Consider the following 5440-nt stretch of genomic DNA (forward strand, 5'->3'; position numbering starts at 1 on the left):
AAACATGTAGAAGTCATAACTCTTAACTATATCCAAACTTTCGATATTACAGTCAAATTTGTCACTTTCGATATTTTGTTGTGCAAGAATATCCTTTAAAAGATTGACAAAAATGAATTAGTGCATTGGAAGAAACAATAAACAACATCTGCCTTGGCAAGATTTCCTGCAACAAAATAAGGAAAAAATGTACTGCCAGCTTTATTGACAAGGCCAGGTGATTGCCCACCTAAACTGTGACCAAATGAAATTCTCTAACGGGAAGTTTGAAAAGTTTTAGCCTTAAGTCGAAAAAAAAGGCCAATTAACGTTGAAATAGATGCCTCGAGCTGGTCGAATGGAAATAATAATTACGAGAAGAAAAAGTCAATAATATTTGAATTGCAAACAAATATCGCATCTTCTTTGCTTGTTGTCCAATTCAAAAATCAACCTTGAAGATCCTCAAGATTCTTGACGAAATCTGCATGATCTTGCTTTCCGAATTGTACAGATATCCTCAATTTCTCTCTCAATGGCCTTTCATTTAAAACTCACTTACCCTTTTCTTCATTTTCATCACCTTCATCTCTCATCATCTTCTACATTATATGAAAAAATATTCAATCATGGGTGTGGCTGCAGCTGATGCTCAACCTCAGTTTCATGTTCTTGCTGTCGATGACAGCCTTATGGACAGAAAGTTGATTGAAAAACTCCTTAAAACTTATTCTTATCAAGGTAGCAATTTGATACTTTCATTTCTATTCCATTTTCTTGATTTTCCATGGAGTTTTGAGAAGAAATTAATCAAATTTTTTGTATGTTTTTTTTTAAATAGTTACTACTGTAGACTCTGGGAGTAAGGCCTTGGAATTCCTGGGCTTGTTGAAAGAAGAAGAAGAAGAGATAAATTCAGAATTTTCTTCTGTTTCTCATCATCATCATCATGATATACAAGTCAATTTGATCATCACGGATTACTGTATGCCTGGAATGACTGGCTATGATCTCCTCAGAAAGATCAAGAAATCAACTTTTCTGAAATATATTCCCGTTATCATAATGTCCTCAGAAAATGTTCCTTCAAGAATTAGCAGGTGCTTGGAAGAAGGAGCCGAAGAGTTCTTTTTGAAGCCGGTTAAGCTATGAGATGTAAGCAAGCTTCGGCCTCATGTTATGATGGGAAAATCAAAAGAGAATATTAACGGTGAAACAAATAATGGCAAGAGAAAAGGAATGGAAGAAATTAGCTCGCCTGATAGAAAGAACAAGATACAATAACAGTAATGACTTGGAAGTTGTCTAATTGGGCCGTAAACTTCAGTGCTGTTTTCTAAATTTACTTTTTCATAGGATTTCGATTCCTACAACAATTTTCTTTTGTTTTTAATTTTTTTTTGGCTGTTTCTGCTTTTCTTTTAACTTGATGTACCGTTTCTCCATGAAATTGTTTTTAGTTGAGAGAGAGATATAAGCATTTAGGTAAATAACTATGAAACTCACTTTTTGGTATTGTAATATTATTATTATTATTATTATTATTTTACTTCACTCCCTTATTAAGTTAGATGTTATAAATTTGATTCAAACTCAAATAGGTACATTTAAATTAGAATCAATTTAATTCATCTTTAATTGTACCTAAGGATGAACATGATAAGATCAAAAAGGTTAACTAACCTCTTGACTCTGAAATTTTTTTTTTTAAATATAACTCTTAATTAAACTAATCTTCCTCTTACTTTAAACAATTTTCAGATATTTATGTTTTAAATTTTATTATTTTTTATTAACCCTCTTAAATTTTATATTCACTCCATTTTCCTCCTTTATATTATGCATCGGCCACAGACTACTTATGTCGAAGCAAATAGCCGAAGATGGAGTCCATGTAGGTTGGGTTGGTAGAGATAACGTTAACTTATCGCATCAAAGTACGTACTACCCAAAACCGAAAAAAAAAGGGCATGTTAATCTTCATCATTTGGCTAAAATCTTACGAGCAAAATCAATTTTTCTCAAGTCTTTAATGCTTTAGAGAGCCACATAGCAGGTGGGTTACGTAATAAAATTATAAGGTGATTTTTTTTTATATTTCAAAGTTGTTGGGCGATTACGTGAGGAGAGAATATATTCTCTCAGTTATTTATAATAAGTTGGGCGTCCGTAACAAATAAGTTCCGCAGACACATGAGAATCTCGTGTGCACGATTTGGAAATTGGTTATTAGAGTAGGTAATTTCAATTCGAATTTAAATCTCTAATCCTCTTTGGGCTTAATGAGAGAGATTTTCTAATAAAAATATAAATAGAGACAAAGAAAAAACAAAAAAATCTTTATAATCAAGGACGAGCTAGAGTTGGGAGACATTTGTACTCTTCTCACCCTGCCCATCCCTCTCTACCCCCCCCCCCCCCCCCCAAATCCTGACCTTTTTATATTAATACATTTGTTTAAAATACTAATCTATCTTTTTAAATTATTTATATTTTTTAAATTTTTTTATGTTTTTGTTGTGCATATTAAGGTAATTAATATATGATATTTGTGATATTTAAAATATATGTTGGTATTAATTTTACTTAATTTTGTTATTTAATATATTTATGTTATGTTTAGAATGTACGAGAGGAAATTTTGTAAGTTATTAATAATTATCTTAAGGCAGAGACAATTAAACATCAAAGTATAATTCATATAAATCATAATTATATTCATGACATTGAACTATTAATAATGTAAAACATAATTACATTAAGAAGAAACAATTTGATATTAAACTATTATACGCATAATATAAGTTGTTATTATATGCATAAAAAATAATTAATTATGCCCTAATATAAGTTAATTATTTCCATAATGTAAGTCATTCTTACATTCGTAAAGAACCAATTATCATGCTCATAAATTTTGACCTTTATGATTTTTACATTAAATGAAAATAGAAAAATATACCTTAATTCCATCGTATTTTATAACGTACCAATTATAAAAAGAATTCATGAAAAAATATAGAGGATGTTGATTTTTTTTACTTAACTTTATGACTTAATGATGGATAAAAATAACTTAATGTTTTTCTATATAAAAATTGTTATTATTAGTGTGTGTAAGTGTGTTATAATGTAAGTGTTGTGAAAAATGTGTTAAGGGTAAAAAGATGATCAACTCCTATTTATAGAATTAATTGTGACTTTCATTAAAAATCACATATTTTAATTAAAAATGAGTTGCTTCTTTTTATCATAAAGAATGACATTTTTTCATCATAAAAAGTAATATATTTTTATAATAAAAAGTCACATATTTATATTAGCCAATAGAATTTTAGTATCGAAAATCTTATATTAATTTATTTTATCAAATAAATACTATTATATTGATAAAATAAAATCTTAATGTCATGTGAGCCATAAAAATTCTTACATTCTCACACTTGACTCATATGATATTACTTTCAGAATTTAATAAGAAAGATATAATGTGCACAAAATTTATACCCAAATTTTTTTTACATTGACTATAACATTATAGCATTATTAAGTTGAAATATTAATGTGAGTCATGACAGTTGTATGTCATTTTTTCTCAACATAGTTCCTTCCATGTACCACAACACAAACTCTCAACTTAACATGATCTTTAATAAAGATGATCATAGTAGTCCAACTTTAATATCTTTATTATAAGACTATTCTTGTCAACATTATTCTATAACAATTATGTATACAAATAGAAAATAGAAAATATTAAAAATACATAAATGAGCTCAGAATATCAAATAGATAAACTTAATATAAACATAATACAATATCATTAATAACATCCCATACTTCCCATCCTTTCCATATGTTCATTAAATGTTTTGGGAGATAATCGTTCTGCTAAAGGATTCGTAATCATAAGATTAATGCTAATGTATTCAATTTGACACTTTTTGTTTCTGAAGTTTTTCTTTAATGACAAAATATTTTATCTCTATATATTTAACACTTTTAAAATATTTGTCGTTTTTAGAGAAGAAAATTATGAAAAAGTTAATTTTTAGCACCCTAGCAATACTATCGACAACCCTAGGTCCTGAAATAAGGCATCGCAGTTATAATCCATAATAGTGGGAAATAACAATTGTAGAAGTTTTGGGTATAACATCTTTCATCCTAACTTCTTAAATGTTAACATTATGCATTCTTTCACTCTCACTAATGTTACCATTTTCAATGAACCTAATGTAACACCCGGATTTAGGTATGCTTGTAAACTCTATTCCAAAATTACCCCTAGAGTTAATTTTATAACTTATTGTTTAAAGAAATTGTAAAATAATTATTTAAAACTACTAAATGAGCAATAATTTTTAAAGGGGGTAAAATGGTCATTTTAGAAGGATTTAAGAGACAAAGTGGGAATGTAAATTGAATGGCACACTTGAAATTATCTAATGGTGCTAAGGGTTTTTGGTAATTGACTAAGGATAAAATAGTCATTTATGGAAAAGTTAAGGGTAAATTAGTCCAAAATGCTTATAAAACAACCAACCTATTCATTTTCTTCTTCCTTGGCCAAGAATGCTCCATAATTTTACTAAATTTTTTCTTCAAACAAAAATTCACCAAAAAACCTAGCTAAACCACCTAATTTTCAGAGTCGCCAGTTATAAAAAGTGTAGATCTATTAATTCTGATAAGTTCTAAGATAAAAAGTTTAATTTTTAAGAGATGTCAATTTAGAGTTTTGATGGATGATTATGTTTTTGGTTGATTAAGGTTGCTAGGAAGTAGAAAAGGAGGATAAGCTTAAATAACTTAATTAGCAAAGAAAAAGTAAGAATTTCATACTTTACATACTTGAAATAATTTGAATTAGGTTATTCAATAACCTTTACTTATATAAGTGTGTAGGGTATAAAATTAAGGTGATTTTTGCTTAAAAAAATAAAGAAATTCATTAGGACTTATGATGTAATTTTTTTGCCATAAGGGTATTTTAGACATTTCTTATTCCTAGGGTTAGCTTAATTGATTTTGTGTATTGAGTACGTGAGAAATGATGAATTGATAGAATAATTTGCACTATGGGTAAGCATATAACTTTTTTGGCCATAAGGATAAAAGTGTCATTTTATGTGATATAGGTTAATTTTGTTTAATTATGTGCATGATATGTGTAAAAACCATTATAATAAATATGTATATTCATATGGAATGCATGAGATATATGTAAATACATGAGAAAATAATATGATGCTCGATAAGGCTTGAAAAGAATAAGAGAAAACAATAGATGGACATATTTCATCTTATGGTTATACATGTATACATGAGGAATCATAGCATATACATGATTTCAGAATATATATATCTTTCTAATTATTGGATATATGTAATTGTGTGTGTGTATATATATATATATATGACTAGCTGTTGAAATTGGTTATAAAGTTTCTGTGGGTGG

General features: G+C 28.1%; 1 pseudogene; it reads left to right on the forward strand.

Moving 5' to 3' along the window:
* Window positions 1-442: 442 nt before the first annotated feature.
* On the forward strand, window positions 443-1288 carry LOC123205323 (annotated as a pseudogene).
* Window positions 1289-5440: the final 4152 nt, after the last annotated feature.

The sequence above is a fragment of the Mangifera indica genome, unplaced genomic scaffold (assembly GCF_011075055.1).
Source record: "Mangifera indica cultivar Alphonso unplaced genomic scaffold, CATAS_Mindica_2.1 Un_0003, whole genome shotgun sequence".
Taxonomy (NCBI): domain Eukaryota; kingdom Viridiplantae; phylum Streptophyta; class Magnoliopsida; order Sapindales; family Anacardiaceae; genus Mangifera; species Mangifera indica.